General features: G+C 41.1%; 2 pseudogenes across 9 annotated transcripts in view; both read right to left on the bottom strand.

Moving 5' to 3' along the window:
• Positions 1 to 4,899: 4,899 nt before the first annotated feature.
• On the bottom strand, positions 4,900 to 6,486 carry LOC144338755 (alanyl-tRNA editing protein Aarsd1-like; annotated as a pseudogene).
• A 1,666-nt stretch (positions 6,487 to 8,152) lies between these two features.
• Positions 8,153 to 11,741, bottom strand: part of LOC144338753 (MICOS complex subunit MIC27 pseudogene) — an 86,504-nt pseudogene continuing 82,915 nt past the window's right edge. For all 9 annotated transcript variants that reach the window (XR_013413114.1, XR_013413113.1, XR_013413115.1 and 6 more), the window contains one exon: positions 8,153 to 11,315. The product of XR_013413114.1 is annotated as an MICOS complex subunit MIC27 pseudogene, transcript variant X2 (transcript). The remainder of the gene's footprint in view (positions 11,316 to 11,741) is intronic.

The raw sequence follows: 11,741 nt of genomic DNA, 5'->3' as shown, positions 1-11,741 counted from the left end.
TATATTCTTCTCAGCACCACATAGCACTTGTTCTAAAATCGATGACATAATTAGAAGTAAAACACTCCTCAGCAAATGCAAAGGAATGGAAATCATAACATGCACCCTCCCAGACCACAGTGCAATCAATATAGAACTCAGAATTTAAAAACTCACTCAAAACCACACAATTACATGGAAACTGAACAACCTTCTCTGGAATGACTACTGGGTAACTAACAAAATTAAGGCAGAAATAACAAAGCTCTTTGAAACCAATGAGAACAAAGGACAATGTACCAGAATCTCTGAAACACAGCTAAAGGAGTATTTAGAAGGAAATTTATAGCACTAAATGCCCACATCAGAAAGCGGGAAAGATCTAAAATTGACATCCTAACATCACAATTAAAAGAACCAGAGAAACAAGAGCAAACAAATTCAAAAGCTATCAAAGACAAGATCAGAGCAGAAATGAAAGAGAGAGAGACCTGAAAAGCCCTTCAAAAAATCAATGAATCCAGGAGCTGGTTTTATGAAAAGGTTAACAAAATAGATAGATCACTAGCCAGAATAATAAAGAAGAAAAGAGAGAAGAATCAAAGAGATACAATAAAAAATGATAAAAGGGATATCACCACTGATCACACAGAGATATAAACTACCATCAAAGGATACTATAAACACCTCGATGCAAATAAACTAGAAAATCTAGAAGAAATGGATAAATTCCTGGACATATAATCCCTCCCAAGACTAAACCAGGAAGACGTCAAATATCTGAATAGGCCATTAATAAGTTCTGAAATTTAGGCAGTAATTATTAGCCTACCAACCAAAAAGAGCCCAGGACCAGACTGATTCACAGCCAAATTCTACCAGAGGTACAAAGAGGAGATGGTACCATTCCCTCTGAAACTATTCCAAACAATAGAAAAGAAAGATTCCTCTTTAACTCATTTTATGAGGCCAGCATCCTGATACCAAAACCTGGCAGAGACAACAAAAAAAGAAAATTTCAGGCCAATATCCCTGATGACATCAATGCAAAAACCCTCAAAATACTGGCAAACCTAATCCGGCGGCACATTAAAAAGCTTATCCACCACAATCAATTCAGCTTCATCCCTGGCAGGCAAGGCTGGTTCAATATACACAAACCAATAAATATAATACATCACATAAACAGAACCAATGACAAAAACCACATGATTATCTCAATAGATGCAGAAAAGGCCTTCAATAAATTCAACACCCCTTTATGCTAAAAACTCTCAATAAACTAGGTATTGATGGAACGTATCTCAAAATAATAAGAGCTATTTATGACAAACCTATAGCCAATATCATACTAAATGGGCAAAAGCTGGAAGCATTCTCTTTGAAAACTGGCACAAGACAAGAATACCCTCTCTCGCCACTCACTTCAACATAGTGTTGGAAGTTCTGGTCAGAGCAATCAGGCAACAGAAAGAAATAAAGGGTATTCATATAGGAAGAGAGGAAGTCACATCGTCTCTGCTTGCAGACAACATGATTGTATATTTAGAAAACCCCATCGTCTCAGCCCAAAAACTCCTTAAGCTGATAAATGACTTCAGCAAAGTCTCAGGATACAAAATCAATGTGCAGAAATCACAAGCATTCCTATACACAAATAATAGACAAGCAGAGAGCCAAATCATGAGTGAACTCCCATTCACAGTTGCTACAAAAAATAAATAAATAAATAAATAAATAAATAAATAAAATAAAATAAAATACCTAGGAATACAATTTGCAAGGGACATGAAGGACCTCTTAAGGAGAACTACAAACCACTGCTCAAGCAAATAAGAGAGGACAGAAACAAATGGAAAAACTTTCCATGTCATGGATAGGAATAATCAATATCGTGAAAATGGCCATACTGCCCAAAGTAATTTATGGATTCAATGCTATTCCCATCAAGCTACCACTGACTTTCTTCACATAATTATAAAAAGCTACTTTAAATTTCATTTGGAACCAAAACAGATCCCATATAGCCAAGACAATCCTAAGCAAAAAGAACAAAGCTAGAGGCATCATGCTACCTGACTTCAAACTATACTACAAGGCTACAGTAACCAAAACAACATAGTACTGGTACAAAAACAGATATACAGACCAATGGAACAGAACAGAGGCCTCAGAAATAACATCACACATCTACAACCATCTGATCTTTGACAAACCTGACAAAAACAAGAAATGGGGAAAAGATTCCCTATTTAATAAGTCATGATGGGAAAACTGGCTGGCCATATGCAGAAAACTGAAACTGGACCCCTTCCTTCCACCTTATACAAAAATTAACTCAAGATAGATTAAAGACTTAAATGTAAAACCTAAAACTATAAAAACCCTAGAAGAAAACCTAGGCAATACCATTCAGGACATAGGCATAGGCAAAGACTTCATGACTAAAACACCAAAAGCAATGGCAACAGAGGCCAAAATTGACAAATGCAATCTAATTAAACTAAAGAGCTTCTGCACAGCAAAATAAAAATATCATCAGAGTGAACAGGAATGGGAGAAATTTTTTGCAATCTATCCAGCTGACAAAGGTCTAATATCCAGAATCTATGAGGAACTTAAACAAATTTACAAGAAAAAAACAACCCCATGAAAAAGTGGGTGAAAGATATGAACAGACACTTCTCAAAAGAAGACATTTATGTAGCCAACAAACATATGAAAAACAGCTCATCATCACTGTTCATTAAAGAAATGCAAATCAAAATTAGAAAATGAGATACCATCTCACGCCAGTTAGAGTGATGATCATTAAAAAGTCTGGAAGCAACAGATGCTGGCAAGGATGTGGAGAAATAGGAAGAATTTTACAATCCTGGTGGGAGTGTAAGTTAGTTCAAACATTGTGGAAGACCGCGTGGCAATTCCTCAAGGATCTAGTACCAGAAATACCATTTGACCCAGCAATCCCATTACTGGGTATATACCCGAAGGATTATAAATCATTTTACTATAAAGACATATGCACATGTATGTTTATTGCAGCACTGTTCACAAGAGCAAAGACTTGGAACCAACCCAAATGCCTATCAATGATAGACTGGGTAACAAATCATGCTTCATATAAACCACAGAATACTATGCGGCCATAAAGAAAGATGAGTTCATGTCCTTTGCAGGAGCATAAATGAAGCTGGAAACGATCATCCTCAGCAAAGTAACACAGGAACAGAAAACCAAACACCACATGTACTCACTCATAAGTGGGAGTTGAACAATGAGAACACATGGACACAGGGAGGGGAACATCACACACCAGGGCCTGTCCGCAGGTGGGGGGAAAGGGGAGGGAGAGCATTAGGACAAACACCTAATGCAGGCAGGGCTTAAAACCTAGGTGACTGGTTGATAGGTGCAGCAAACCACCATGGCACATGTATACTTATGTAACAAATCTGCATATTCAGCACATGTATCCCAGAACGTAAAGTAAAATAAAAAAATGTATTCCCTAAAAAATGTCTTGAAATAATTACCAATCCAGTAGGAATGAGCGCCCTTAGAGACCCAGATTGGGATCCCTAACTCTTCTTCTCCCCAAAGGAATGAGGGCCTGTTCATCAAATGGCTGATTTCAAGGCTAGAATTGTTTTCATACTGAATACAAGGAGAACAACTATATGCCAATAAGTTGGAAAATCTAGAAGAAATGGACAAATTCCTAGACACATACAACCTACCAAGATTGAACCAGTAGAAATCCAAAACCTCAGCAGAGCAATAACAAATGATGAGATTCAAGCCATAATAAAAAGTATCTCGGGTAAACAAAACAAAACAAAACAAAATGAACAAACGAACAAAAGAAAGGAAAGAAAGAAAGAAGAAAGAGAGAAAAAAGAAGAAAGAAGAAAGAAAGAAAAAGAAGAAAGAAAGAAAGAAAGAAAGAAAAGAAAGAAAGAAAAGAAAGAAAGAAGAAAGAAAGAAAGAAGCAAGCCTGGGACCCTATGGCTTAATTGCTGAATTCCACCAAACATTTAAAGAACTAATATCAATCCTACTCAACCTCTCCAGAAAAAAAAGGAGGGAATACTTCCAAAACCAATCTATGAGGCCAGTATTACCCTGATACCAAAACCAGGCAAAGACACATCAAAAAATAAATGAAAGAAGGGAGGGAGGGAGGAAGGAAGGGAGGGAGGGAGGGAGGGAGGAAAATATAGTCCAGTATCTCCGATGAATATTAATACAAAAATTCTCAACAAAATGCTAGCAAAATGAATTCAACAATACATTAGAAAGGTCATTCATCATGACCAAGTAAGATTTATTCCTGAGACCCAAGGTGGTTCAACATACACAAATCAATGTGATACATCAATATCAACAGAATGAAGGATAAAAACCTTATGATCATTTCAATGGATGCTGAAAAAGCATTTGATAAAATTCAACATCCCTTCATGATAAAAACTCTCAAAAAACTAGGGATAGAAGGAACATATCTCAACATCATAAAAGCCATATGCAGCAGACCCACAGCTTGTATCATACTGAATGGGGAAAAACTGAATGCCTTTCCTCTAAGATCTGGAACACAACCAGGATGCCCACTGTCGCCTCTGTTATTCAACATAGTACTGGAAGTCCTAGGTAGATCAATCAGTCAAAACAAAGATGTAAAGGGCTTCCAAATTTGAAAGGAGTCAAATTATCCTTGTTTGCAGATGATATGATCTTATAGCTGGAAAAACCTAAAGATTCCACCAAAAACTATTAGAATTTATAAACAAGTTCAATAAGATTACAGGATAGAAAATTAACATACAAAAATCTGTAGCACTTCTTTTTTTCAAGTCAAGCTATTTCATCATCCAAAAGACTCCTCCTGTGGTAAGAGGAGGTGAGCACCCTGAGCTCTCACTTCCTAGCACTCTGTGTGCTGATGTAGTTCTGGAGAAGTGATATCACCTCTGACTGCTGGCTCATGTTGGTGACTTTGCCCTGAAAGCAGCCTTTCTTCCCTATTCCTTTTCCTTCTAGGACCTCATCCACCCTTGGCTCCAGGGTTTCCATGGTCTCAGGTGGCCCTGCCAGTAAAAAGAACCTAGCACCTTTCTCATCACCCATGATTAAGAACAGGAAGGAATCCTCTGACCCAATCTCATTAGCAACGATATTCATGAACTATGAATCACCCTCCTTCCTGTGTAATATGACCACATCCCCCCAGTCTGGGTCAGTCCTGAGGCTATGGGCAATGTGCACAGCTGAGTCTCTGAGCAGATTCAGGTTGTTCTGCAGGAGCTTGGTGTAGTTCTGGAGCTTTTTCTTTTTTTAATTAAATTAAATTAATTAACTAACTAATTTATTTATTTATTTATTTTTGAGACAGAGTCTCTGTCGCCCAGGCTGGAGTGCAGTGGTGTGATCTCAGCTTACTGCAGCTCCATCTCCTGGGTTCACACCATTCTCCTGCCTCAGCCTCACAAGTAGCTGGGACTACAGGCACTCGCCACACGCCTGGCTAAGTTTTTGTATTTTTAGTAGAGACAGGATTTCACCGTGTTAGCCAGGATGGTCTCGATCTCCTGATCTCGTGATCCACCTGCCTCAGCCTCCCAAAGTGCTGGGATTACAGGTGTGAGCCACCGCTCCTGGCCATGTTCTGGAGCTTTTTCTCTGCTTCCGTGTGATCCTCTGCTCCACACTTAAGCAGAGTGATTCAGTGCTTTTTCAGTTTCATGACTTCTCTTCATCCACTTCAGCATCTGGTTCCCAGCCAGAAATATCAGGTTGATTTTATTCCTTTTCCTCTTCTCGGTGCCTAGAATCTTAGTAACTGGAAGGTCATGGAGATTGCTCATGGGGATCCCACAGCACGTGTTGAAATCAACACCCTTGGTGGTAACAATTCCAATGGTCCCAGCATGATCATCTGGCAGACCCCAGCCTCTCACCTGCTCCACCTCAGGATCATTCAGGCTCAGTTCTCATACTTTCTTGAGCAGCTGATCTCTGATATTTTTATTGACACTCTTTTCAGTGGCAGTTATTTTCTCTGCATTCACAGAGGGGCTTTCCAGTTCCATCACACTCCAAAATCTCCCTAACTCCCATGATGTTGTTTTTAACTCAGACAGATAATCAGCAACTGCTGTGATGAGATGCTGCCCTTAATGCTGCTGCATGTGGTCAAACCTCCACTCCCAGTCTACCCAGACCAGGACCTGGCTTCCAGGATCCAGGGGTGTCTGTGTGAAATGATCAGCCTGGGCTCCCGAGCGGGTCACTCCCAGCACAGAGATGTCATTGATTGTACCACCATCATCAGGCTGTCTTCCACCGTCGGGGAAAAGCAGCATGTATTGCAGCACCATATGAAAACTGCCCAGCACTTATTTCTTGCCATTGCTCCCTTCTGTCTGCAGCTCTGTGGGACCACAGGAGATTATGGGTGGTGGTGGACTCCTGGGCATTGCTATTCTGCTGATACCAGAACACCATCATGGCCATCTCTCAGGCATCAGTAGTGTTTCTATATGCCAACAGTGAACAATCTGAAGAAGATATTAAAAAGTAATCTCATTTACAATAGCCACACATAAAATTAAATACCTAGGAATGAACCAAAGAAGTTAAATATCTCTATAATGAAAACTATAAAACACTGATGAATGAAATTGATGAGATCACCAAAAAATGAAAAAATATTCCTTGTTCATGGATTGGAAGAATCAATATTGCTAAAATGTCCATACTACCCAAAGCAATCTACATATTCAGTGAAATCCCTATAAAAATACCAATGACATTCTTCACAGAAATATGATCCTAAAATTTATACAGAACGACAAAGACCCAGAATAGCCCAAGCTATCCTAAGCAAAAAGAACAAAACTGGAGGAATCACATCACCTGACTTTAAATCATACTATAGAGCTGTTGTAACCAAAACAGCATCATACTGGCATAAAAGCAGATACACAGACCAATGGAACAGTATAGACAACCCAGAAACAAATCCACACACCAACAGTGAACTCATTTGTGACAAAGGTGCCAAGAACATGCACTGGGGAAAACACAGTCTTTATAAATACTCCACAAGCACAAGCAACCAAAGCAAAAATGGACAAATGGGATTACGTCAAGTTTAAAAGCTTTTGCACAACGAAAGATACAATCAACCAAGTGAATAGACACCCCTAAGAATGGGAGAAAATATTTGCAAACTACCCATCTGACAAGGGATTAATAACCAGGATTTATAAGGAGCTCAAAGAACTCTACTGGAGAAAATCTAGTAATTCCAGTCAAAAATGGGCAAAATATTTGAATAGGCATTTCTCAAGAGAAGACATACATATTGCAAAGAGGCATATGAAAACGTGCTCAACATCACTGATCATTAGAGAAATGCAAATCAAAACTACAATGAGATCATCTCACCCCACTTTAAATGGCTTATATCCAAAAGTCAGGTAGTAACAAATGCTGGTTAGGATGTGTACACTGTTTGGTGTGAATGTAAATTAGTACAACCACTATGTAGAACAGTTTTCAGGCTCCTCAGAAGACAAAAAATATTTAACTACCATATGATCCAGAAATCCCAGTGCTTGGTATATACCCAAAAGAAAGAAAATCAGTATATCAAAGAGATATCTGCGTGCCTATGTTTGTTGCAGCAGTGTTTACAAGAGCTAAGATTTGGAAGCAACGTAAGTGTTCATCGACAGATGAATGGGTAAAGAACATGTGGTACGTAGACACAATGGAGTACTATTCAGCCATTAAAAAAAGAATGAAATCCAGTCATTTGCAACAACATGGATGGAACTGTAGATCATTACATTAAGTGAAATAAGCCAGGCACAGAAAAACAAATGTTTCATGTTCTCATTTACTTGTGGGATCTAAAACTCAAAACAATTGAACTCATGGAGATAAAGAGTAGAAGAATGGTTACCAAAGGCTGGGAAGCGTACTGGGGGCATGTTGCGGAGGTGGGGATGTTTTATGGGTACAAGTAAGAATTAGAAAGAATGAATAAGAACTACTATTTGATAGCACAACAGGGTGACTATAGTCAATAATAACTTAATTGTACATTTTAAAACAACTTAAAGGGTGTGATTGAATTGTTTGTAACTCAAAGGATAAATGCTTGAGGGGATGGATATTTCTTTCTTTTTTTTTTTGTTTCTTTCCCATAAAACATGGATATTTTATTCCAGCTCTAGGAAACGGAAAAAAAAAAAACAGAGGGAAACACATCTTTCCACATACCATTCTAATTTAACTGACATTAGTCTGGGAACGCTAGAGCAGAAATATATGTTTATTTGTATAAATATGTATGTCTTTATACATACATATATGTATTTTCAGATTTTAATCTCACTGGAGTTCATGTCTTCATTTTTTTTTTAAATGCCCTTAAAGGTCATCAAATGCAAGCTAATACTTCTACCTAAGTCTCCTCATCAATCATTTAATATTGTTTGCATTGCATTCAGTTTGTCTGTTAACCACTTATGTAATTTATCAAATTGCACATTTGGATATGTAAGGGAAAAACTTGATTTAAGTAATACTCTATGTATCAGTTACCCATTACATGATTTTTTTCATCATTATTTGCAACGTCACACATCTTGTAGTTTTCTATGTAGTCTCTGTATGCAGTCTACTTCAGCTTCTAGTGCTGTACATATCTATATCTTCTGGGTGGGACTGCCCGTGATCCATGAGCTTGCGGTCAGGCATAAACGGTGTTGCGCCTGAAGTGAATTCTGATTTGGTTTTCGCTTCAGAGCTGAGTTCTGTTGGCAAGGGCACTGAGTGTTTCAAGATGTCAGTTGTTTTTGCAGGTACTTCTATTTCAACAGAGAATCCTAGCTTAGTTTTTTCTTTATGTTTAGGGAGTGACTCTTCTTTGCTGCTTTTTGTCCACAGTGATTTAACTGCTCCAAAAATTTGCTGGCTTATAGCATATATCTTTTTCCCTGTTACCTTAGCAATTATTATGGACTGAACTGAGTAACAAACAGTTGCTCCTAAAGTGGCCAGTCCCAGAGGATAAGTAATTTTCTTAAACTTGGAACCTTTTCTCGCTGAAACCAAGCCCACCAATCCTGAAACTGTAATAACTCCCATTTTCGGAAGAAAGTCTCGAGGAGGATTCTTCAGATAGACATAAGCATCTTTTCCAAATTGTGCTGTATCCATTATCCCATTTTTCACAAAGACATAAACACCCTTGCACCAGCCAATATAACAACCAGTTGCAGTCTGGATGGAAGCAAAGCCCATTTGTAAATGACCAGGCTGCTCTTCAACATATTTAGACTGAAGCAGTGGTGCAGTATATATGGGGAGCTGCTCTGGTTTCACTAGCTGCTTTTTGGATTCCTCTTCTTTGACTGTATGTACACTTACAGATGCATATATCAGACCTGCAAGCATGGTTGTCAGTTTTTCCATCCTGATGGCCGCCATGTCTACGACCCTTTCCGCCAAGGTTGAGGGGATGGATATTTCATTCTCCATGATGTGCTTATTTCACATTGCATGCCTGTATCACATCTCATGTACCCAATAAATACATACCTCTACTCTGTGCCCACAATTTTTTTCCCAAACTATTGCATTTATTATAAACAAGGGTGCAGACCATAGACTCTCAGAAACACAACAGATACGAAGCTGAGACAGCTTTGGTGAAACAATAACTGAGAGACAGGGAACACCAAGGTATTCATGTCTGCCATCCAGGGCCCTACACCCCACCTTTGGTCCAGATGGCCCCTTGGCCCAGGTGTCCCTGCTGCCAGAACACACTGGACTGGGGTTCAGAAGTTGCATATTCTATGAGGCTGGTGTCAGCGGAAGCAGGGACTCACAGTCGCCAGGTCGTCCCTCTCCTCCTGGCCAATTTCCCTCCATAACCCAGGGGTTTCAGTCTCACATCAATTATCACATTTTAAAACAGAAAACAGGCAAAATGTTTGGTTAAAATAAAATGAAAACACTGCAGGGAAGAGACCTGAGTGTGCTGGTGGACAGACCACCCTGTTCACCTGTGGGAAGGGCAGGGCCAGCAAGGGCAAGAGAGCTCCCTTTGGGTAACTAGGCTCTGTGTGTGGCCCTCCAGGTGGTCCTAGGGAGGATGCAGGGACAGGGACAGTCCAGGTAGACAGCTATCAGGTAAATAAGGCTCTGTCTGAGGTGTTCTGGCATCAGGAGGCTGCCTGACCCCCAGTGGGCATGACACAGGCTCCAGGGAGCAATGGGACATCTGCCCAAAGGATCAAAGCCCAACTTGGTCAGATCCCAAGCTTCACCTGCATCATGTTCCTGGCTCTGCAAAGGGTACCCCCAACTCTGGGGACAAACCTTGCCCTTGGGCAGCAGCTGGCTACGTTGCCAAAACCAGGACACATCGATATCATACTCACAGAAAGCTACACCATCCTGGTGTGACAGGCCACACTTGCTCACCCTAGGGTAAGCTGGAAAAGAACTCCAGATATGCCCTGGAGAGCCCCCCACCTCTCAGGGGCCACCTCGCAGGGTGCTCCCCACCCCATTCTTTGAGTTTGGCTTGAGATTTTAGTAAGCATAATTTCAGATGAGGAAGAGAAGAAAGTCTGGTCCCAGCCCACTCTGGCAAGGATCGTTCCCCACCTCATCAGCATCAGAGGAAGCCACATACACAGGCAGGACACACACAGCACACACAGGGCGTAAGGAACCATGCCTGCACACCACTCACACACACACAACATAACCTAGTGGCAGCCAGAGAGGCCGGGGCACACTCAGGGAGCCACCTTCGGGGCATCTATGTAGGCCGGGTTGTAAGGAGGCTGGCTTGTGGGGTATGGCACGGTTGCTCCTCTGACCAGGGTCTCATGGTAGGCCGGTGGGCCCATGGACTGGGCCGAGTAATGTGGTGGGTACTGTGTTGGGTAGGATGCTGCTGGCATCCCTGGCTGGGGGAGCATGGGGTAGTAGCCCTGGTAGCTCGATCCAGGGTAGCTGGGTGGCACACTTGGAGGCTGAGTGTAAGGGGCGTGCACCACAGTGGTGAACGTGGTCGGTGTCACATCTTGTATAGGCAGCAGCAGGAGCAGATGAAGCAGATGATGATGATGATGACAGACAGCACAAAGATGGTCAGGCTGATGGCCACCCGTAGCTCTGAACCCCATGTTAGCCTCTGCCTTCACCCAGGGGCCTCCTGCACCCCTGGACTTCCCCTCTTTCCATCATGGGCCACTCAGTTTCAATTTCCTCTCCTTTCAGAGAAAAGGAAAGCAAATCTCCTCCTGCAAAATTAAAAAAATAATAATACAAGGAAAGTATTAGGCGGGGTGCGGTGGCTCATGCCTGTAATCCCAGCACTTTTGGAGGCCAAGACAGGCAGATTACTTGAGGTCAGGAGTTAGAGACCAGCCTGGCCAACATGGAGAAACTCCATCTCTACTAAAAGTACAAAAATTAGCTGGGCATGGTGGCAGGTACCTGTAATCCTAGCTACTTGGGAGGCTGGGGCAGGAGAATCGCTTGAACTCGGGAGGCGGAGGTTGTAGTGAGCCAAGATTGGACCACTGCACTCCAGCCTGGGCAACACAGTAAGAGTCTGTCTCAAAAAAAAAAAAAAAGTATCAAAAGACCATTGGGTCATGTCAAAGAGACTCAGAAGGCAATTTGATGAAAATCTCACAGGCCAAATATGGGACAATCTGAATATC

Source organism: Macaca mulatta, chromosome X (assembly GCF_049350105.2).
Source record: "Macaca mulatta isolate MMU2019108-1 chromosome X, T2T-MMU8v2.0, whole genome shotgun sequence".
Lineage (NCBI taxonomy): Eukaryota > Metazoa > Chordata > Mammalia > Primates > Cercopithecidae > Macaca > Macaca mulatta.
This window is presented reverse-complemented; position numbering and strand designations above follow the sequence as displayed.